This window comes from Lepidochelys kempii, chromosome 11 (genome assembly GCF_965140285.1).
Source record: "Lepidochelys kempii isolate rLepKem1 chromosome 11, rLepKem1.hap1, whole genome shotgun sequence".
Taxonomy (NCBI): Eukaryota; Metazoa; Chordata; order Testudines; family Cheloniidae; genus Lepidochelys; species Lepidochelys kempii.
The window spans coordinates 48,809,047-48,834,049 of NC_136390.1; the positions used below are offsets into that span (position 1 = coordinate 48,809,047).

The window sequence follows — 25,003 nt, forward strand, 5'->3', positions numbered from 1 at the left end:
TAATTGTCTATACACCAATGCTAGAATATTGGTACCAAACAAGAGGAATTAGAATCACTCATTACTGAGCATAGATTATATCTAGTTGGTATTACTGAAATCTGGTGGGATGATTCCCATGATTGGAATGTTAACACCATTGATTTTAGGAAATATCGAAGTGGGTAAATGGTGAGGGGAATGGCACTTGTCAGAATGACGTGACCTGTTCCGAGTCACTGATGACTCAGAAGAAAATGATCACGAATACTTATGAATCATGTCCTAACACATAAAGCACAAGATGGAGTATTAGTATTAGGTGTCTGCTGCAGACCACCAAATCACACTAGGGAACAGGAGGACCTTTTCTTTATGAACCTATCTATATTGTGTAGGGAAAAAAAGGGGATCATGGGGGACTTCAATTTGAGTGACTTATGTGGGAATTCTCATGCTGCCAGTATTAAAACATGCCTGGAATTTTAAATAATATAGATGGCAATTTCATAACTCATAAATTGATTTGCATCTATTATGGGGGGAATTCTATATTAGCCCTCATATTGACAGATAAAGAGGAACTGATCACAGAGCTAAAATTAATGGTAACTTAGAAACAGGTGATTATGACTAGATCACATTTATAATGTGCAAACAGAATAAAGCCTAAACCAAAGATATATATAGTTGACTGTTTTAAAGGGCCAGTTTCAGAAAGCAATTATGAATCAAATCATCTGGGAGGAAGATTTTAAATAAAAAAATGTGATGATAATTGGGAATTATTTAAGAACACTTTGCTACATGCCCCCAAAGTCACAATCCCACAATCAAGTTAGAAGGCTGTGTTGGTTAAAAAGCCAACCTGGTTTAGAGGGGAAGTGAAGGCAGCTCTCAGAGCCTGAATTCCACCAAGACTTGGGAGAAAGTCTGTGTAATGCAGTATGGAAGGATTAGCACAGCTGTGAGACCTGGGACCAGTAATCACAGGTTTATAATGCAGTCTGGATGTCCAAGCACAGGCTTGAAATCACTTGAAATCACACTGACTTAGTGTGCAGTGTAGACATCCTCAGTCTGACATCAGTCCTGGGAATGGGTATATGGGACTCAATTAATAAAGAATTAAAAGAGGGTAATATAATTAATGTCAATCAACACAGGTTTATGGAAAGTAGATGCTGTCTAAATAATTGGGTATCTTTTTTCTGCTGAAATTACCAGTTTGGCTGATAAAGATAATAGAGCTTATGTAATATGTTTAGACTTCTACAAGACATTTGACTTAGTACCACACAATAGCATCGTTAAAAAAGTAGAAAGATATAAAATTAACATGGCACACATTAAGTGGATTAAAAGCTGGCTAACTGATAGATCTCAAAATGTAAACAGGAAGTCGAGTCACCATTTAACTAGTGTGTTTCGAGTGGAGTCCTGCAAGTATTGGTTCTTGACCCTATGCTATTTAACATTTTGATTAACAACCTGGAATAAAACATAAAATCATCACTGATACGGTTTACAGATGACACAAAAATTGGGAGAGTGGTAAATAATGAAGAGGACACTTACTGACACAAAGCAATGTGTATCACTTGATAAACTGGTACAAACAAACGGTGTGTTTTATATGGCTCAGTGAAAATGTGTACATCTAGGAACAAAGACTGTAGGCCATACTTACATGATGGAGGGCTCTGTATCCTGGGAAGCAATGACTTTGAAAAAGATGTGGGTGTTATAATGGATAATCAGCTGAACACGAGCTCCTACTGCTGCGCTATGGCCAAAAGGAATAATGAGAATTTTGGATGCATAAACAGGGGAACCTCGAGTTGGTGTAGAAAGGTTATTTTACCTCTGTATTTGAAACTGGTGTGACCGTTGTTGGAATGCTGTATCCTGCTCTGGTGCTCACAATTCAAGAAGGATGTTGATAAATTGGAGAAGATTCAGAGAAGAGCTACAAGAAGGGCTAAAGGAATAAAAAACATGCCCTTATAGTGATCGACTCAAGGAGCTCAAGCTTCACAAAGATAAGATTAAGGGGAGAGTTGATTGCAACCTGTAAGTTCCTACATCGGGAACAAATATTTAATAATAGGCTTTTCAGTCCATCAGAGAAAGTTATAACATGATCCAAGTGCTGGAACATGAAGTTAGACAAATTCAGACTGGAGATAAGACATACATTTATAACAGTGAGAGTAATTAGCCACTGGAATAATTTACCAAGGGTCATGGTGGATTCTCCATCACTGACAACTTTTCAATCAAGATTTTATAGTTTTTTTTTTCCCCTAAAAGATCTGCTCTAATGAGTTGAGTTGAAGTTCTGTGGCCTGTGACATGCAGGAGGCCAGATTAGATTATCATAATGGCCCCTTCTGGCTTGGGAATCTGTGAATTTGCATAACAGAAATTTGAAAAACTTGGGTGCCAGTAAAGCAGGACCCAGATCACACATTATAATATTACAATCATACATTCAAATATATATATTGGCCCTATAAATGGGAAATTGCCCATTAGAAAGACTGACAACCTACAGCAACATGCTATTCCATGGCTGAATGTGCTTTTGGTGCTACTGCGAGCAACTAGATAGGAAGCAGTCTCAAAAGAAAGCCTCTCCCCTGTGAAGTGGTGAAATTTCTCATCACGGAATTGCATTTGCTCTAGATTCTGTGGGACCATTCCTACAAGATGAACGCTGCTCAGAAGGAGAGGCTGGTGAGAAGAAATAGCTGCCAGTCCAATGCTGTGTGCAGTTCTGGCCATCCCATATAAAAAACGATCTATTATAAATGGAAAAGGTACAGAGAAGCGCAACAAAAATTATTAAGGGTATGGAACGGCTTCCATATGAGGAGAGGTTAAAAAGACTAGCTTCAAAAAAAGATATGACTAAGGGTGGATATGATAGAGATCTATAAACTCATGAAGGGTAAGGAGAAAGTGAATAAGGAAGTGTTATTTACCCCTTCATGTAACACAAAAACCAGGGGTCACCCAAATAATTTAATAGGCAGCAGGTTTAAAACAAACAAACAAAAGAAAGTACAGTACTTCTTCACACAATGCACAATCAACTTGTGGAACTTGTTGCTGGGGAATTCTGTGAAGGCCAAAACTATAACTGGGTTCAAAAAATAATTAGATAAGTTCATGGAGGATACATCCATCAACGGCTATTAGCCAAGATGGTCAGGGATGCAATCCCATGCTCTGGGTGCCCCTGAGCCTCTGACTGCCAGATGCTGGGATTGGATGATAGGGGATGGATCACTTGATAACTGCCCTGTTCTTTTCATTCCCTTTGAAACATCTGGAATTGGCCACTGTCAAAAGACAGGATACTGGGCTAGATGACCATTGATCTGACCCAGTATGGCTGTTCTTCTGTTTTTATGTGGAGTCACAGCAAGACTGTGGAGAAGATCAATGTGTGGAAAATATTCAGGTAACCTACAAATAACTAATGAAGGGCTATTAAGCCAAGGTGAACTAGAAGAGGGGATAATTCAATGGCATTCCAGGATAACCCAAATCATCACACATGAAATGATCCATGGGATTGGTGAACTGAGCTTGCTATTAATTAGACACAAGTAAGTCAACAATTTTGCATCTATGTGACCCAGCTGCTGCTCTCTGAAGTGCATCCCAGCAACACTTTTTGCACCATCTAGCTTACACCTGCCTTAGCCTCGATTGCCTTGTACAGACCTCCACACATGGGGAGCACAAGAGCAATTCTGAAAATAGCCTTTGGACGTCTATCCCCTAAACCAAGCCCCTCTTTTTCAGAATGGCCACAGTGCCTAGTTCCTGATTGTGCCTAGAAGGAGCTCTTAGGTAGGTAGTGAAGTTTACAGGGAACAGAGGACACCATACCCAAATTAGCTTTAATCTTCTTTATTTAATAACATCTTTCAATGTTATTCAAAATTTTCATTTGATAATTAAAGAGCCTGCTCCCACTGAACTCAATAGGAGTTGTGCCATTGGCTTAATAGGAGCAAGATGGGGGCTCAAAGTTGTTAAAATAAATGCCTTTAAACCAAGAGATCTAGCATATGCAACCACTTTCCAGATGTACAAATGTGTCTCAGCTTTATGATCTTTTCATTATCTAGTAAAATTAATTTGATAGGCAAGATGCTACTTCCATTTTTATACTGTTTGCTTTGGTTCCAGCCTTTGTATTTATGAAGTGCTCTGCAGAGTTTTGCTGAAGTTAACAAAAAAAATATCCTAAAGCTTGCGGGTTGACCAGACTGCTTTTATACACATGGTTACTTACCAGCTATCATGATGAAATATTCAGTATGCAATACTCAGCAATTTTGCACCTTTTAAAAGTTGAATGCTGTGGTCATTTAGTCAATCTTATATAACATATGTTATAAAAAATTCCTTCATTAATGCGCCAGAAATTATTATTTGTAAAAGTACAGGGACCCTACTCTGATGCAGGATATGATGTTACTTGTACCCTGAGGGTGACACATAGGGTAGGGGAGAAGAGGAGAATTGGGTAGAAGAGTGATATGAATTAGATTGACATAAGCCTCATGATGTTGGAAAATGCATGGATCTTTAAATGTTTAAAGTTTGCTTTTGTTTCTCAGAAACAAGTTGCCTTGGGAAAAGCATGAAAAAGGAGAGAAAGTAGAGTAAGGAATCATTTATTTTTCTTTTGTTAAATACACGTGTATTATTGTATGGTGACCTATTTAGTACAAATTCATATAACTTAACAATAAGTATCATTCTTTTGTGATAATTAAACATTATTCAGACATTTAACAGTGATGCCTGATTTTGTTCAGGGTTTTGGAAACAGTCTTTTTTTCCATTTAACTCAAATTTCATTTGTTTTCATTGAATTTACGTACGATCATCCAGATAATTTAACAAGAGAGGTACTTATGAGGAAAACAGACATTCCATATGAGGAAACAAACATTAAATATATCTAGTCATAAAATATGTTTGGGATCAGTGTGGTATTTTGTATACCTGCCCTACCAGTGCAAAGTCAGTAATTGCCCCCACCCCCGGCCCCTGTAAACAATAGATGTGCTATGACTAAAAAGTGAATTCTGAGCTGAATATTCAGGGGCATCACAAGTAACAAAAGGTGCTATTGATAGGAATATGTAAGATGAAAACAGAAATTCTGGGTGAATTCTTTGTTTCACAAATTATAGAGCAAATTAAAGTATTGAGTTTTTCTTGACCATGTTTATGAATGTATTATTTGTTTTGCTTACAACAATTTGTACAAGCTGAATTTTATTCCCAAACAAAATGAGTCGGAACAAAAATCCAAAATTTGTTTTGTGACCAAACAGTGTTTGTTTTCTGATTAAATAAAATTTGTGCCAGGAAGTAATAAAATTTGTTTGGGGGCAGAAGGAGAAATATCATGAGACATCAAGTGACCTGAAATGTCCTGTAATGCCAAGGGATCAATCATAAAATAATCAGTGGCAATTAGAAATAGCAAACATGAAACACATTGAAAATGGTTCACAAAACAAACCATAGCCTAGCAGGTTTCATTAAAGGTTTTGGGCAAGTACTTTAAAAAGCAAAATAAATTGTAAATATCAAAATTCTTCATAAACAGAATCAAGGAAATGAAACAAGTTGTTAAGAATAGCTCCTCCAATCCTAACAATCCCCAAGGGTGAAATTCTGACCCTGTGAAATTTGGTGGGAATTTTGGCATTTTCTTCACTGGGGCCAGGATTTTACCTCAAAGAGGGAGATGATTTGTATAAGGTGATCTTAGGAGGTATTACTAGGAGTAATGACATCAAACTGAGCAAAGGAACAGTTAGACTGAAAGCCAGGAAATATTTCCTACTTATGACTGCTTATGACTGCATCCGAGGGCAAACATGAGGGAGGGAAGAGAAGGGGAGAACAACATCAGTATAAGAACAAATGGGTATAAATGGACTATGAATACATTTAGGCTGGAAATTAGATGTTTTCTAGCCACCAGAGGATTCTAGAATAGCCGTCCATTAGGACTAGGGAGCAAACAACTTATCCAATTTTAAGTTGGGGCTTGATAAGATTTTTTGACAAGGTTGCCAGTGGTAGCAGGGGACCAGACTCAATGACCCAGGAGGTCCTTTACAGGTCTATGCCTTATGTTTCTATGATGAAATCTATAAGACTGTGGAATAGTCTCCTAAAGGGAAGAGCAAAAGCACCATCACTTGAGTAGGTTGAGTAAGTCATTGTAGAATATATTGTAGGAAACAATTCCATATTGGCAGCATGATAAATTAGATGACCTAATAGTTTCCCACAGCCCCCCACTCTAATTCCTATTTCTGTGACTAAATCATTCTTGCACTGGAGATAGTGCTCTTTTTCTCTCAAAATTATCCAAAGCAATTTCTAGTTTAGTCTTCATGTGGAATCATTAAGTCCAACAATAATCAAGATTACTTATGTAAAGTTTTTTTTTTGTTTTTTGTTTTAATATAGTGCTTACAGAAAGAGCTATCTTCTCTACTTTATATAATATGAAAGCTATATTTACAAAATGTTTAGAACTGCAGGTCATACTACAAAGTGATGACACTGCTATATTATACTCACCAAAGTAGGACTAGGTCTCCAGCTGCATGACGAACTGAAACATATACACATGTAAACCAAGGGCATACTTTACTAAACATCTTAGGAAGCAATGATTTCTATTTTAAAAGGCACATGTTATTCTCAATTTAAGTGGTTACAGGTGCCATGAAAATCCTGAGCTATTCAATTATTATTTGTAAGTGATTAAATCAGACCCTGTTTGAGAAAGGATACTAATCAAGCTTTATATCACAAGTGTGTATGTAACAAGTAGTTTGTCATTCTATTTCCCATTATTAATAAAAAAAAACCAATAAGGCATCCCAGTTAATAATGAATTTGAATAGCTCCATAGGCCCCATATTAATTAATTCAATAATTATTGACTAGGCTCCATATTTATGAGTAACTGAGAAACATATTTTTGGAATGCTGAATCAAAGCACACAAAAAATCAGCAAGAAAATCGTAACAATGATTTATAAAATATACAAGATTACAAGTAAATTGTATTATATTTAATTTGTTTTATAAATGTTCTACATCTGCATTGCTTTTCTATAGCTCAGTATATTTCCTAAAGGAAATTTAAAGGTAGAGCAGGTGTGTTACTTGAGTATCATGATCATTCATCAGGATTATAAATTATTAACAAAATGTTTTCTGATTATTTTAGATCTCATGTTTTTCAAAAATATTAAGTAAAGTTCTTGCTTCTCTAGGAGGATACTGTATATGCAAAATTACTGTCAGATGCAATATTAATATAGCAAATTAATTTTTATGCTCCCTTCAGTTTCTGTTCTCTTCTTATCATGCTCATCACCATGGTATGTGAACACCTTCAAGCTGTGCATTAAGCAACATCACAGTATGCAGTTCAGCACAAAATTTAAATTATGCTAACCAGTTCAAATAACTATTGTGGAATGTGTAAATCCCTTATTTCCACTAAATGCAGTATCTATACATTTGTGCAATGCAGGGATATGAAACGTGGCTTCAGCAAAACATTGAGAGAGAAAAAATCCAAATGAGTTGCAAATACAATAACTCCTCACTTAACGTTGTAGTTATGTTCCTGAAAAATGCAACTTTAAGCAAAACGATGTTAAGCGAATCCAATTTCCCCATAAGAATTAACGTAAATGGGGGGGTTAGGTTCCAGGGAAAATTTTTTTTGCCAAACAAAAAACTATGTATATATATATACACAGAGTGTAAGTTTTAAACAAACAATTTAATATTGTACACAGGAATGATGATTGTGAAACTTAGTTGAGATGGTGAAGTTAGAGGGTGGAATATTTCTTGGGGAATGCCTTACTGCTAAATAATGAACTAGCATTTGACTGACCCTCAAGGGTTAACATGTTGTTAATAGAAAAGGAGTACTTGTGGCACCTTAGAGACTAACCAATTTACTTGAGCATAAGCTTTCGTGAGCTACAGCTCACTTCATTGGATGCATACTGTGGAAAGTGTAGAAGATCTTTTTATATACACACAAAGCATGAAAAAATACCTCCTCCCACCCCACTTTCCTGCTGTTAATAGCTTATCTAAAGTGATCACTCTCCTTACAATGTGTATGATAATCAAGTTGGGCCATTTCCAGCACAAATCCAGGTTTTCTCACCCCCTCCCACACACAAACCCACTCTCCTGCCGGTAATAGTTTATCTAAAGTGACCACTCTCCTTACAATGTGTATGATAATCAAGGTGGGCCATTTCCAGCACAAATTCAGGGTTTAACAAGAACGTCTGGGGGGGGCGGTAGGAAAAAAACACGAGGAAATAGGTTACCTTGCATAATGACTTAGCCACTCCCAGTCTCTATTCAAGCCTAAGTTAATTGTATCCAATTTGCAAATGAATTCCAATTCAACAGTTTCTCCCTGGAGTCTGGATTTGAAGTTTTTTTGTTGTAATATCACAACTTTCATGTCTGTAATCGCGTGACCAGAGAGATGGAAGTGTTCTCCGACTGGTTTATGAATGTTATAATTCTTGACATCTGATTTGTGTCCATTTATTCTTTTATGTAGAGACTGTCCAGTTTGACCAATGTACATTGGATTTGTGCTGGAAATGGCCCAACTTGATTATCATACACATTGTAAGGAGAGTGATCACTTTAGATAAGCTATTACCAGCAGGAGAGTGGGGTGAGGGGAGGTAATTTTTCATGCTTTGTGTGTATATAAAAAGATCTTCTACACTTTCCACAGTATGCATCCGATGAAGTGAGCTGTAGCTCACGAAAGCTTATGCTCAAATAAATTGGTTAGTCTCTAAGGTGCCACAAGTACTCCTTTTCTTTTTGCGAATACAGACTAACACGGCGGCTACTCTGAAACCTGTCATGTTGTTAATGTAGCCTCACATTCTACAAGGCAGCAGGAATGGAGGGAGGGGAGACAGCATGGCAGGCACAGACAGACACACACACCCTGTGTGTGGGAGAGAGATAGAGATGCACATTGCCCCTTTAATAATGACAGGTTTCAGAGTAGCCGCCGTGTTAGTCTGTATTCGCAAAAAGAAAAGGAGTACTTGTGGCACCTTAGAGACTAACCAATTTATTTGAGCATAAGCTTTCGTGAGCTACAGCTCACTTCATCGGATGCATTCAGTGGAAACATTCAGTGAATGCATCCGATGAAGTGAGCTGTAGTTCACGAAAGCTTATACTCAGATAAATTGGTTAGTCTCTAAGGTGCCACAAGTACTCTTTTTCTTATTGCCCCTTTAAGTATGCTAAGTACATTGCCTTTAAAAAAGATCAGGAAGTTGAGACAGCAGCTGCAGCCAGCGAGCTCTCTCCATCCTGAGCCCTGTCCTGTCCCCATCCTGCTCTATATGTAGAAGGGGTAAGCGGGAGGTAGGAATAAGGGGCAGGGGGACACCCTGACATTAGCCCCCAACTTTCCCCCTCCCCTGCAAAGCAAGCAGGAGGCTCCTGGGAGCAGCTCCAAGGCTGAGGGCAGGAGCAGCACATGGCAGTCGGGGGAGGGACAGCTGAACTGCCAGCAATTGACAGCCTGCTGGGTGGCTGCTGCATAGGGAATTTAGGGGAGCTGATAGAGGGGCTGCCGGTCCACCCTGGTTCCAAGCCCCCACCAGCTAGCTACAACGGGCTGCTCTTCCTGCAAGCAGTGGACAAAGCAGATGGCTGCCAAACAACTTATAAGGGACCATTGTGCAACTTTAAATGAGCATCTTCCCTAATTGATCAGCAACGTAACAACGAAAAACTTTAACCGGGACTACTTTAAGTGAGGAGTTCCTGTAGAGCAGAACTGTTCAGCTGACAGAAGTAGGCTTGCATATTCCATATTCTGTATAGGACACAGGTACAGGACTGGCTCTAGGCACCAGCAAAGCAAGCACATGCTTGGGGTGGCAAAAAGCCTAGGGCTGGCCCTGCATAGGTAGGTAGACATGGAAAGTAAAGATTCTTGTTCGTATTGACTTAGCATCTAGCAGTCCTAACTCCAATAGCCAGTACTTGGTGCTGCAATAGCCAGTCCCTGCCTCAGATTGCTTACAGTCTAAGTACAAGAGGAGGGAGAACAGTTGGATACAGCAAGCAGCCAGGGGGCGAAGCGGTGGGAATCACAAGGCAAAGATGAGAAAGTTGTGATGTTTGTGACAAGTGGCAGTCACTGCACACCAGCTGAGCTTTTTGGTTCACCCCTTTAAGATTTAGAAGATAATATGCAGGAGATGGAGATTTTACACAAATGAAATGTTTCCATCTCACTTCCTAGAATGTGTGAGCAGGGTTAACTAGGGCTATGTCTATACTATGGACCTTATAGTGGCACAGCTTAAAGGATGAAATACATGAATTTAGAAAGTGTGCCGTTCATATCAGCAATAGCTTTTCCGGGGTGATATCGTTTCAGATTTGCCAGAGTGAAAAGTCCAGACAATACACATCCATGTCAGAGAAGGAAAGGCAATAGGAAATAGACTTCCTGAAGTTCACTCAGCTGGAGAGAGATGCCCAAGAAATAGAAAGTAACAATCATAATACCAGGTTTCAGAAAGAAAAGGAGTACCATTAATTAAATAAGACCTAAACACAATCTACAAGGAAATTATACACAGCAAAACTGATTACCAGCTGTGGGAACCATTGCAGAACCTACTTTAAAGGATCAACTTAGTTAGCACTCAGACAACAAAGAGACTACACCAACAAAGCTAAAAGTGGGTCAGGCAATAGATATGATGACTAAATTGTAATTTTTTCAGCATACCACTTCCATGGCATATCTGGATTTTCAGGAAAACATTAATGAAGTCCTACAACAAAGAATATCTAATGTAGAAAGAAATATTTAAACATTTATATACATATTAAAATTAATATTAGCTTGAATTTATTTGAATTTATTGAAATAGAGGAAACTAGGGTCAAGTACGTAGGATTTTACAGGTAGGAAAAATGGGACAAAAAAAGTCCAAGTACCATATTCTACAAGAGCAAAGATTAAAAATCAGATATTCTTGGCTCCTGGTCATATGTTCAGACCACTAATCTAAATCATATCTGAACCCTTCTTTCCTCGCAAGATGGACTTTTGGTTTAGGCACTAGACAGACTCATGATTCATACCCAGATCAGCCACAGACTTCCTGAGCCTTGGGCAAAGCATGAGGTCAGATGTGCTATGGCTTGTATCACCAGATACCTTGGTGCAAAGGGGACTTACGGCAGGCAAAAATCCCTCCCAGGGAATATGTCTGATTGCTACCTCTCTGTCACTTCCACAACAACCCCAGGTACAGAGCCTATTCCAGGGTGGAAGCAGGTACAAGCTCCATGAAGAAAGCAGAGGTGAGAGGAGGCATAGGCAGGGCAGACCGGATCCTGGCAATTCTTGGGGCTGCTCTAGCTTGGGTGAGGGACTGCACAGACACCCTGCAGTCCAAGAACAGGGGAGGCAAAAGGTGTTCAAATGCTAAGGTGATGACAGCCATGTAATTTCCTAAATAGAATCTTTTGAATCTGAAATTTTGGGATGGAATTCTCATGAGTCTCCCAAAATTTCCAATACTTTATGCTTCCAGTTAGGACAGAATTAAAGAAAAGCTTAAATCATGTCATTCATAGCCTTTGTTTCTAGTTACTTTATCAACCTACAGTATAGATGAAATTGTATCTCATTGCTAATCCTCTAAACCATCCAACAAGTCCTCCACTCACTCAATGGACTTCCTACAAAAGTTCCCTAACATTCACTGACTTGGGCACCACTCCTCCTAGTAACATTGTTTTGCTAGAATATTCACACAGGGCAGAAATGAGACAAAGATCAAGTAAATGTGTCTAAATATTTGAACACAAAATCTATTTAACCAGATCTAGTGAAAATAATCTTGTTTTACTGTGAAATTACTGCAATACAAAAACCTGAAAGTTTAACCATTTTAACCAGAAATTTAAACCATTTTAAAATGTAGTTAAAAAGCCACTATTCTTAAATTGATTCTAGGTCAGATTAGTAAAATAAAATAAAGGACATAGAATAACAGTAGCCCATCACCCGGCTGTCTCATCTGACTGTCCGCCCAGTGCCGTCCCTCCCCATCAAATGCTATAAGTCACCAGGGACAACTCAGCATCTTGCAGTCCCTAACATCTTGCAGATTTTGCACTAAGCCCATTTGGCTTCCCCAGCTTCCACACTGCAGTTCACAGTCCCTCTCTCAGCTCTTCTGCATCCTTTCAACTATTGGCAATTTAGCAATTAAACTCCTCATTATTTAGTCAGTGGGTAGCTTAGTCCACATGGAGGAAACCTCTGTTTACAATTTCACAAATCTCTGCGCTGCTTAGACAGTGATTGTTTTTTTGTGCCTGTATGTAGGTGCAACCATGACAACATATTAGTTTAATTAATTTATCATAAAATAGCTAGGACTAAAAAAGTTATGAACTTCTCCCTTACCACTCACCTGCTTTCTCAATGGTTTACAACTAGCAGTTCAACATAGAGAAGGTTGGAAATAGTTCACTAAAACGCTTTTCCCATCTGAATGTGATGATTTGACAAAAACAATTTTTTTGTGGAAACGTATCCATTTCACCCATAGAATACAAAGTTGTTGAGTGGTTAGGTAACTCCTTGGGCTGCAGGAATCCCAGATTCAAGTCCTTGCTGCAATTCAGGCAGATCAGGGTCTCCTGTACCCCAATGGCTTATTGGCTGTTCTGGTACAGGTCTGTCTCAAATCTCTCCTGTTGGAGCTGTTCCATTTCATATAAAAAATTCAATATTCATTGGGGGTTGGTGCCTCTCTGTTTTTTTCACAAAAAAAAAAGTTTCAAAAGGTCTCAATTTTTGTCCCAAAGTGGAATGAATCCAAACACTTAAACCTCTAAATTTTTCATGAAATAGAATTCTTGGTTTCCAGCTAGCCCTAGTGCAAAGAGCATTATAAATATGCCACTACTATACTTGATCATTTAGAAACAAACAATTCTACAAACAGCTACAGTGGGAGTTTCAAGCAGTAATGGATATACCTTGTTCTTTATTACACAGTATATGAAGAATTTATGTAAAGTTGCTGGCAGAATGTGAGGGGAGTAGTAGAGCGCCCCAATACGGGCTCATCCCACATGGGGGACTGGAAATTCCCTACATCAAAATTCCCCTTAAAGGATTGCCCACAAGAGGTAAACCCAATGAATGTTCACCTCACTAGCTAGGGTGTGACTTTCACCTCACTAGCTAGGGTGTGATGATGTGGAGGCAATGGACACACCTCCATACTATGAATGGGGGAGGACAGGGGTAGACCCAAAGCAGAAGAGTCTGGGCCATGATCTTCCCCGCTCCCTCTCCTTCTCCCTGAAACATGTATATATGGGGGAAAGGGGAGGACACTCTCCTTTCTCGTTCCCTCCCTTCCCAGGTCAGTAGGTAGGTCAACTCACATGGCATGCAAATAAAGGACTCTGACCCTGACCAGAGAGGTCAGCTGATTGGGTCTTGTCTGACAGGGCAAGGGGAGAGGGGTGGCTTTTCCTTGCTCCTACTTGTGGGAATAGCCATTTTTGCCTCTGCTTGCTTGTTGCTAGCAAGTAGTTATTTTGGGCTCTGTTCCAGTCCACCTTTCCCCGTGCATGGCTAATTACTGGATCTCCTACAATGCTGGGGGCTAGGCTAATCACCAAATTTTGTTTGGGGTGTAGCATCTAGTGAAACTGACAAACTTCTTTGTGGGGTTTTCACATTCCATCTGGTATCTCAGAGATCCAGTTTTGGGGGGCTAAATGACATTGTCACATCTTTAGTGGGTTGCAGGATGGTTGGTGGGGAAAAGGGGTCCTATGTGAGGTCCCTGTAACTCAGTGGGCTGCTTGGGCATGGGCCAACATTCCACAGTAGGGAGAGATGTCTCATGCAGCGTGTGGCTCCCCCAGTATAATCTCTCCTATCTCGTCTGTGGAGGAGTGGAGTGGGACAGGTCTTTAGCTTCCAGCCAGGATCCTAGCAAGGGTGTATCACCCTCATCCCCATCATCAGGTTAGTAGAACCCAGGGCTATTGGTGACCAGTTCAAATCCGCATTGGAACATCCATGCCAGGTAGACGGGGGTGGGGAATGGGCCTATTGGTTTTAGGGATTTTAATAAAGTTGCAGCATCTACATTTAACCAGATTATGTTATTTCAAATATTTATAAAGTACCATAATATTACTCCTTCTCTTGGCTTCGTGGTACATCTTGTTTCCTATAACTGTAAGCTTCCTGTGGCAGGGATTGTCTTCTTTTAGCTTCTCACCCACGGCTGAGTGAGCACAAATAATGATGTGCTGAGTATAATTTAACAAATAACAATATGCTATATGAACGGTTTCAGAGGAACAGCCGTGTTAGTCTGTATTCGCAAAAAGAAAAGGAGTACTTGTGGCACCTTAGAGACTAACCAATTTATTTGAGCATGAGCTTTCGTGAGCTACAGCTCACTTCATCAGATGTTTACCGTGGAAACTGCAGCAGACTTTATATACACACAGAAATCATGAAACAATACCTCCTCCCACCCCACTGTCCTGCTGGTAATAGCTTATCTAAAGTGATCAACAGGTGGGCCATTTCCAGCACAAATCCAGGTTTTCTCACCCTCCACCCCCCCACACAAATTCACTCTCCTGCTGGTGCTAGCCCATCCAAAGTGACAACTCTTTACATAATCAAGTCGGGCTATTTCCTGCATAGATCAAGGTTTTCTCACATCCCCCCCACCCCCATACACACACAAACTCACTCTCCTGCTGGTAATAGCTCATCTAAACTGACCATTCTCCAGGTTTAAATCCAAGTTAAACCAGAACATCTGGGGGGGGGGGTAGGAAAAAACAAGAGGAAACAGGCTACCTTGCATAATGACTTAGCCACTCCCAGTCTCTATTTAAGCCTAAATTAATAGTATCCAATTTGCAAATGAATTCCAATTCAGCAGTTTCTCGCTGGAGTCTGGATTTGAAGTTTTTTTGTTTTAAGATAGCGACCTTCATGTCTGTGATTGCGTGACCAGAGAGATTGAAGTGTTCTCCGACTGGTTTATGAATGTTATAATTCTTGACATCTGATTTGTGTCCATTTATTCTTTTATGTAGAGACTGTCCAGTTTGACCAATGTACATGGCAGAGGGGCATTGCTGGCACATGATGGCATAGATCACATTGGTGGATGTGCAGGTGAACGAGCCTCTGATAGTGTGGCTGATGTTATTAGGCCCTGTGATGGTGTCCCCTGAATAGATATGTGGGCACAATTGGCAACGGGCTTTGTTGCAAGGATAAGTTCCTGGGTTAGTGGTTCTGTTGTGAGACTCTCACAAGTCTTGGGAGACAGGCCAGTCCTTGCCTACAGACAGCCCCGCAACCTGAAGCAAATACTCACCAACAACCACATACCACACAACAGAACCACTAACCCAGGAACTTATCCTTGCAACAAAGCCCGTTGCCAATTGTGCCCACATATCTATTCAGGGGACACCATCACAGGGCCTAATAACATCAGCCACACTATCAGAGGCTCGTTCACCTGCACATCCACCAATGTGATCTATGCCATCATGTGCCAGCAATGCCCCTCTGCCATGTACATTGGTCAAACTGGACAGTCTCTACGTAAAAGAATAAATGGACACAAATCAGATGTCAAGAATTATAACATTCATAAACCAGTCGGAGAACACTTCAATCTCTCTGGTCACGCAATCACAGACATGAAGGTCGCTATCTTAAAACAAAAAAACTTCAAATCCAGACTCCAGCGAGAAACTGCTGAATTGGAATTCATTTGCAAATTGGATACTATTAATTTAGGCTTAAATAGAGACTGGGAGTGGCTAAGTCATTATGCAAGGTAGCCTGTTTCCTCTTGTTTTTTCCTACCCCCCCCCAGATGTTCTGGTTTAACTTGGATTTAAACCTGGAGAATGGTCAGTTTAGATGAGCTATTACCAGCAGGAGAGTGAGTTTGTGTGTGTATGGGGGTGGGGGGGATGTGAGAAAACCTTGATCTATGCAGGAAATAGCCCGACTTGATTATGTAAAGAGTTGTCACTTTGGATGGGCTAGCACCAGCAGGAGAGTGAATTTGTGTGGGGGGGTGGAGGGTGAGAAAACCTGGATTTGTGCTGGAAATGGCCCACCTGTTGATCACTTTAGATAAGCTATTACCAGCAGGACAGTGGGGTGGGAGGAGGTATTGTTTCATGATTTCTGTGTGTATATAAAGTCTGCTGCAGTTTCCACGGTAAACATCTGATGAAGTGAGCTGTAGCTCACGAAAGCTCATGCTCAAATAAATTGGTTAGTCTCTAAGGTGCCATAAGTACTCCTTTTCAATATGCTATATGAAGTGTCTTCTTTGTTCCACTATTGGGAGGAGAGTTTGATCCATCTGAGAGCGTCGAGGAGTTTGGGCCCCTAAACTAAAATGATGACAGATTTCAGAGTGGTAGCCGAGTTAGTCTGTATCAGCAGAAAGAATGAGGAGTACTTGTGGCACCTTAGAGACTAACAAATTTATTTGAGCATAAATTTTCATGAGCTAAAGCCCACTTCATGAGATGCATGCAGTGGAAAATACAGTAGGAAGATATATATATATATATATACACACAGAGAACATGAAAAAATGGGGGTTGCCATACCAACTCTAACAAGACTCATCAATTAAGGTGGGCTATTATCAGCAGGAAAAAAAAATTACCATTGCCAACTGTGTCCACAGATTTATTCAAGGGACACCCTCATAGGACCTAATCACATCAGCCACACTATCAGAGGCTCGTTCACCTGTACATCTACCAATGTGATATACGTCATCATGTGCCAGCAATCCCGTCTGCCATGTACATTGGCCAAACTGGACAGTCTCTATGCAAAAGAATAAATGGACACAAATCAGACATCAAGAATTATAACATTCAAAAACCAGTCGGAGAACAATTCAACCTCCCTGGACATTCAATTACAGACCTAAAAGTCGCAATTATTCACCCAAAAAACTTCAAAAACAGACTCCAAGAAGAAACTGCAGAACTGGAATTAATTTGCAAACTGGACACCATTAAATTAGGCTTGAATAAAGACTGGGAGTGGATGAGTCATTACATTAACTAAAAACTATTTCCCCATGCTAATATTCCTGTTACTCACGCCTTCTTGTCAACTGTTTGAAATGGGCCATCCTGATTATCACTACAAAAGTTTTTTTTTTCTCCTGCTGATAATAGCCCACTTTAATTGATAAGTCTCATTAGAGTTGGTATGGCAACCCGCATTTTTTCATGTTCTCTGTATATATATAATCTTCCTACTGTATTTTCCACTGCATGCATCTGATGAAGTGGGCTTTAGCCCATGAAAGCTTATGCTCAAATAAATTTGTTAGTCTCTAAGGTGCCACAAGTACTCCTCATTCTTTAAACTAAAATGAGCATTCAAGTCATGAATGTGCTATAATAAATTGAGAAACTGGACTTCTCTTCCCCAAACCTTCACTAGTTCAAGATGAGATGAAGAATGATTTTGCAGAAAGGCACAGAATTGGGATTCTGGAGGTAAGAGTTCAATTCTTGGCTTTGCCAGACTTCCCAAGTGATCTTGGCCATGACGCAATCTCTCAATGTTTTTAATTCCCATCTGTACAATGGGGATAATTTTAACCCACATGGGTGTTAATAAAATGATCAATGGTGCTTAGATACTACAGAGATGGGAACCATTTAAGAACTAAACAGATGCAGAGAGAAGCATTGGTAAGCACACAAATAGGAATATACTGATAGACTTGAAGCACTGAACATTAAATTATTTTCGACTATTCTGGTCTTCCGTTTAACTAATGTTCATTCAGGAATGAACTGTTACAAGTTAATTCTTTCTAAAGGTCTAATGCTCACTTTGATCACCTCGGTTGTGTGACACCTGTTCTGTACCCCTTCTGTGACTGCTTCTCCTTTAATACTTTCCAGGGTTTTGCCAGTCTCTCCACTTGGTTGGCTGTCCTCTTTTCATCATTTTTATGCTGATTAATGTCCTCAATCCAACTTCCTTGGTTGCCAAGTTAGGGAACTAGGTCAGAAAATGTATCACGAGTTATAGAGGCCATCCCAAATAACTTGCTCCTAAAACCTTTATGATGCACCTTTTTTTTGGAAATGCTGTTTAACTGCTCTGAGCTTGAATCTAGTCTATGGAGGGCCTAAAGCAGGTGTAATCTAGAGTGGGTAAATTCCACATTTGGGGGAAGGAGGAGGAAATATTTCACTGATGGGCTGATTTTAAAATAAAATAACGACTGTCTGAAGCTACTTAGTAGTGTATTAACTGGGTGAAACCTAGCTGTGGGTTTTGTTCAAACCTCATTCAAACTTATGTTTGAAAGCACCCTTCACAGTAAGACATTTGGAAGAAACATTTATGTTACCACATCTAAAACAAGGCCTAATAGAATTTGCCCAGAAACTATCACTATGTGGGTGGTGAATTCCACTGGATATTGTGACCTGGTGTGTGAGGGAAGGAGGGAAAGCAAAACACAGAGAATGGCAGAGACAAAAAGCAAGAAAACCAAGTAGGAGCTAGTGATCTTCCTGATAACACCATCCTGGCTACTATGGATGTAGAAGCCCTCTACACCAACATTCCACACAAAGATGGACTACAAGCCGTCAAGAACACTATCCCCGATAATGTCACGGCTAACCTGGTGGCTGAACTTTGTGACTTTGTCCTTACCCATAACTATTTCACATTTGGGGACAATGTATACCTTCAGATCAGCGGCACTGCTATGGGTACCCGCATGGCCCCACAGTATGCCAACATTTTTATGGCTGATTTAGAACAACGCTTCCTCAGCTCTCGTCCCCTAAAGCCCCTACTCTACTTGCGCTATATTGATGACATCTTCATCATCTGGACCCATGGAAAAGAAGCCCTTGAGGAATTCCACCATGATTTCAACAATTTCCATCCCACCACCAACCTCAGCCTGGTCCAGTCCACACAAGAGATCCACTTCCTGGACACTACAGTGCTAATAAACAATGGCCACATAAACACCACCCTATACCGGAAACCTACTGACCGCTATTCCTACCTGCATGCCTCCAGCTTTCACCCTGACCACACCACACGATCCATCGTCTACAGCCAAGCTCTGCGATACAACCGCATTTGCTCCAACCCCTCAGACAGAGACAAACACCTACAAGATCTCTGTCAAGCTTTCTTACAACTACAATACCCACCTGCAGAAGTAAAGAAACAGATTGATAGAGCCAGAAGAGTTCCCAGAAGTTACCTACTACAGGACAGGCCTAACAAAGAAAATAACAGAACGCCACTAGCCGTCACCTTCAGCCCCCAACTAAAACCCCTCCAACGCATTATTAAGGATCTACAACCTATCCTAAAGGATGACCCAACACTCTCACAAGTCTTGGGAGACAGGCCAGTCCTTGCCTACAGACAGCCCCGCAACCTGAAGCAAATACTCACCAACAACCACATACCACACAACAGAACCACTAACCCAGGAACTTATCCTTGCAACAAAGCCCGTTGCCAATTGTGCCCACATATCTATTCAGGGGACACCATCACAGGGCCTAATAACATCAGCCACACTATCAGAGGCTCGTTCACCTGCACATCCACCAATGTGATCTATGCCATCATGTGCCAGCAATGCCCCTCTGCCATGTACATTGGTCAAACTGGACAGTCTCTACGTAAAAGAATAAATGGACACAAATCAGATGTCAAGAATTATAACATTCATAAACCAGTCGGAGAACACTTCAATCTCTCTGGTCACGCAATCACAGACATGAAGGTCGCTATCTTAAAACAAAAAAACTTCAAATCCAGACTCCAGGGAGAAACTGCTGAATTGGAATTCATTTGCAAATTGGATACTATTAATTTAGGCTTAAATAGAGACTGGGAGTGGCTAAGTCATTATGCAAGGTAGCCTGTTTCCTCTTGTTTTTTCCTACCCCCCCCCCCCAGATGTTCTGGTTTAACTTGGATTTAAACCTGGAGAATGGTCAGTTTAGATGAGCTATTACCAGCAGGAGAGTGAGTTTGTGTGTGTATGGGGGTGGGGGGGATGTGAGAAAACCTTGATCTATGCAGGAAATAGCCCGACTTGATTATGTAAAGAGTTGTCACTTTGGATGGGCTAGCACCAGCAGGAGAGTGAATTTGTGTGGGGGGGTGGAGGGTGAGAAAACCTGGATTTGTGCTGGAAATGGCCCACCTGTTGATCACTTTAGATAAGCTATTACCAGCAGGACAGTGGGGTGGGAGGAGGTATTGTTTCATGATTTCTGTGTGTATATAAAGTCTGCTGCAGTTTCCACGGTAAACATCTGATGAAGTGAGCTGTAGCTCACGAAAGCTCATGCTCAAATAAATTGGTTAGTCTCTAAGGTGCCACAAGTACTCCTTTTCTTTTTGCGAATACAGACTAACACGGCTGTTCCTCTGAAACCAGTGATCACAGTGTGACCCTGGAAAAAGCTGGAGAGAGCACTTGTCCTGTAGATGCATTGGCTAGGGAGTTGGGGCTGTAAGCTAAGAAACTGCTCCTTTTGTTCTTGCTTGCTCCTGCATTGGGAGAAACAGGACTCTGTACATTCCTTGTAAATAAACAAGATTGCATCAATAAAAATACAAGACTCCATCAATTTCTACTTCCAACTGGAAAAATCCATCCCCAGGACTCTGAAATTTGACTAGCAGCTTGGATTAAAAAGGGGCAACAATAGTATAAATCCCAGGGAGATGTATCATTGAGCAGAGGGTGGTATTGTCTCTACTCCTAATATTAACTCTAAAGGTCAAGCAAGAAGCAAATTTTGGTGTCACAGTAGTTTACTATGGTAGCTTTATGCCTCTATTGACCTGAAAATTAGTTCAGTGGCCTGGATATTTGTCAAAGTCAGAAAAAATCCACATAATTTGGTACAATTGTTAGTCTATGCTCAAGAGAAAAAAGGATTATAATAGCAGGGGTGTTATAAACCAGGAGAGCACGCTTAGTAGAGCAGAGAGCCCCCGCTATACCTGGCACGGCACCATAACAGTTTTCCCCCACGTTCATACACTTCATGTAAGTTTCACTATTTTCCAATGAACTTATCTAAATTTCCTTTTGTTAAACACGGTCAACTCTCTTAACATTGGATTTATTATAGTTTTTAAAGTATCAAACATTTTAAAGTTTTTGGGATACCAGCCACATAACTTTGTACCTTTGCTCATTTCTCCTTCTGTTACTACTGTTATCACAGTATTCAAATGCATTGTGTTCCACGTCTCAGTCTTTAAGTGTTGTTACTAGCTTGAGTGTGTTTATTAATTTATGGCTTCTCCATGTTTTTAAGCCTATTAGTCTGAAGTGCTATTGTTACAAGTGCTTATATCTTGAATTTTTTAAAAAAGTATCACTTTGCAAGTTAGTAGAAGGCTTGTAGAGGTGATGTAAGAAATGCTCTTAATGCAGTTATGTGCTTTTGTTTCAGTAGGAACCTACTGCTTGGATTAAATTAGACTTTCCAGCAGTAGAAAAGTAGTATGTCTACTAGAAAATCTACTAGAATTCTTTGAGGGGGTCAACAAGCATGTGGACAAGGGAGATCCAGTGTATACAGTATACTTAGATTTTCAGAAAGCCTTTGAGAAGGCCCCTCTTAAGCAAAGTAAGCTGTCATGGGATATGAGGGAAGGTCCTCTCATGGATTGGTAACCAGTTAAAAGATAGGAAACAAAGGGTAGGAATAAATGGTCAGTTTTCAGAATGGAGAGAGGTAAATAGTGGTGTCCCCCAGAGGTCTGTACTGGGCCCAGTCATATTCATAAATGAAATGGAAAAGAGGGTAAAAAGTGAGGTGGCAAATTTTGCAGATGATAAAAATTTGCTCAAGATAGTTAAGTCCCAGGCAGACTGCGAAGAGCTACAAAAGGATCTCTCAAAACTGGGTGACTGGGCAACAAAATGGCAGATGAAATTCAGCGTTGATAAATGCAAAAAAGTGCACATTGGAAAACATAATCCCAACTATACATATAAAATGATGGGATTAACTGTAAATTAACTGTTACCACTCAAGAAAGAGATCTTGGAGTCAATGTGGATAGTTCTCTGAAAACATCCACTCAATGTGCAGCGGCAGTCAAAAAAGCAAACAGAATGTTGGGAATCATTAAGAAAGGGATAGATAATAAGACAGAAAATATCATATTGCCTCTATATAAATCCATGGTATGCCCACACCTTGAATACTGCATGCAGATGTGGTCACCCCATCTCAGAAAGATATATTGGAATTGGAAAAGGTTCAAAAAAGGGCAACAAAAATTATTAGGGATATGGAATGGGTGCCATATGAGGAGAGATTAATAAGACTGGGACTTTTCAGCTTGGAAAAGAGATGACTAAGGGAGGATATAATAGAGGTCTATAAAATCATGATTGGAGTGGAGAAAGTAAACAAGGAAGCGTTATTTACTCCTTCTCATAACATAGCAACTAGGGGTCACCAAATGAAATTAATAAACAGCAGGTTTAAAACAAACAAAAGGAAGTATTTTTTCACACAACACATGGTCAACCTGTAGAACTCCTTGCCAGAGGATGTTGTGAAGGCTAAGACCATAACTGGGTTAAAAAAAGAACTAGACAAGTTAAGGAAGGATAGGTCCAACAATGGCTATTAGCCAGGATGGACAGGGATGGTGTTCCTAGCCTATATTGCCAGAAGCTGGGAATGGGCGACAGGGGATGGATCATTTGGTGATTACCTGTTCTGTTCATTCCCTCTGGGGCACCAGGCATTGGCCACTGTCGAAAGACAGGATACCGGGCTAGATGGAGCTTTGGTCTGACCCAGTATGGCTGTTCTTAAGTTCTTTCATGTGTATGCAAATATTTGCTATGCACTACAAGTCCCAGCTTTTAAACTGCTAGTTATGACTGTATTGGGAAATACACAGTAAATACTAAGAGCTGGATTGTAACTCTACAGCTCCAGTGAGTTCCCCAGGAACAGGGCAGGAACCAGATTGGGATGCTGATATTCCCAATGGTGTTGCAGCTTTCCTTTTGCTTCAGAGGAAAGCAGTCCATACTAACCCTTCTGATGGTCCAGGTTACTTTCCTCCCCTGCGGAAGCTGAGGTGTATGTACATGGCCAGGGCTCTACCACCTTCCCAACCTCCTGAGCCAAAGAAGGAATAGAATTCTGGGGCCAGATGTTCTCCCCCAGTGCACAGGCTCTGGTGATGTAAGTAATCCGGGCATGGGCATAAAGGGCTCCTTATGCCTCCTTTCTACACTGTGTGGGTGTACAGAAGGACAATCAATTGCGGTCTATATAAGTAGTAAAACATTGCTATGTTATGTCTTGATCTTTTAGCTGGATTCACGTGGTTGGAGTCTCAGTAAAATTAACGGGGTTCAACATGAATATAAGAGTCTTTTCATGGATCCAATGGCAGTACTGGAGTCTCAGGGTCAGCCTTCCCATTGCTCTGCACCATGTGATGTCATTCACCAAGTGAATTCAAAATGGATGTAGAAGAACACCTAGTCATAATGGTAGTATTTTACCCTCACTTTTCATCATTGTAAATGACTACACAAGGCACAGAGCAATGGAGAAACAGTCCGTTAGTTCTCTCAGTGAAATTTCTTACTTAAATTGTCACTATTTGCTGAGCTCTCTACTTGCTAGGATGCCACATCCTTTGCTCTGACTTTCAAAAAGAGAGGGAAAATATACATTTGGAGACTACATAAAGGTAACTCAGGACTTAGACCAGCTAACACCTACTGCAAAGTATATTTATTATGACCATAGTTCCATTGACTATGCATACTAGTATGTATTTGCTGAATTAAGCCTTGCAACATCATGTAGAAAATGTATCAAATACACAGTGAAGATTAGATAGTAAGGGACCCTTTTTTAACCACTTACACTTCCTGTACAGGGAGTTGGCATGTCAGTTATAAAATACAAATCACACAGTGTAAGTTGTTAATATAACACTTATAATGATTATATCCATCACCATTGCTTATCATACGAAGGACCATCCAGGACTAGATGAGAGGAGAGCAAGTCTGAAACAAAAAGTTTGATGGAGGAAAAACAAACATTCCCTGAAAAGTTAGCTATTAAAAGTTAGCTATGAAAATTACAGCTGCCTCCAGGCACCTGACACAACTGGCACCTACTTACATGCAACAATCAAACAGAATAATTTGATTACTTACCAACATTTAATGTTTCATCTCTGCCTAAACTTACATGTACTGAACAAATAGTACCTGATTAAGCTGATAAGAGGCTCAGATGGGCATCATGATATTTGCTTTGCAATTCTGTGCTGCCTGAAAGAAATACTGAGTAGTAGGGACTCATTTGCATACAAGAGCCAGATATGCAGCTCTGTGCATCTGCCCTTTATCCAGCTCTGAATACAGCTGTCCAAGGAAACGTTTAACATCCTTTTTTGTGCTCATTATGTGCCTGATCCTGCACCATGCAAGGATCAAGATATCACATTGTGCAGTACATACAAACATACAACATTGACAATTTAGGGCAGATTTTGAACCCTCTACTCACATTGGCGAGCAGTCTCTCAAAGAAGTAGCCCCATTAATTTCAATGGAAACCAAATCACAATATTTTAGTCATTACAATAATTGAAATGAAGTGCTATTAAAGGATGTTTTCTAATTTCTGTATAGCTTTGGCTCAGCTTCCTTGTGAAAGTTAATAAACAAACAAACCTTTTATCTTCAACAATACTGTATCTTCTCTTGTCCTATTGCATGTG

General features: G+C 40.2%; 1 protein-coding gene across 5 annotated transcripts in view; it reads left to right on the forward strand.

Annotated features, from left to right (window-relative positions):
* ZNF804A (zinc finger protein 804A) overlaps positions 1 to 25,003 on the forward strand; it is a 235,289-nt gene that overhangs the window by 190,235 nt on the left and 20,051 nt on the right. The window contains exon 2 of one of the 5 annotated variants that reach the window (XM_073306104.2): positions 4,620 to 4,664. The exons of the other annotated variants lie outside the window; for them this stretch is intronic. The gene's annotated coding sequence lies outside the window, so the exon portion shown is untranslated. The remainder of the gene's footprint in view (positions 1 to 4,619; positions 4,665 to 25,003) is intronic. 5 annotated transcript variants of the gene reach the window in all.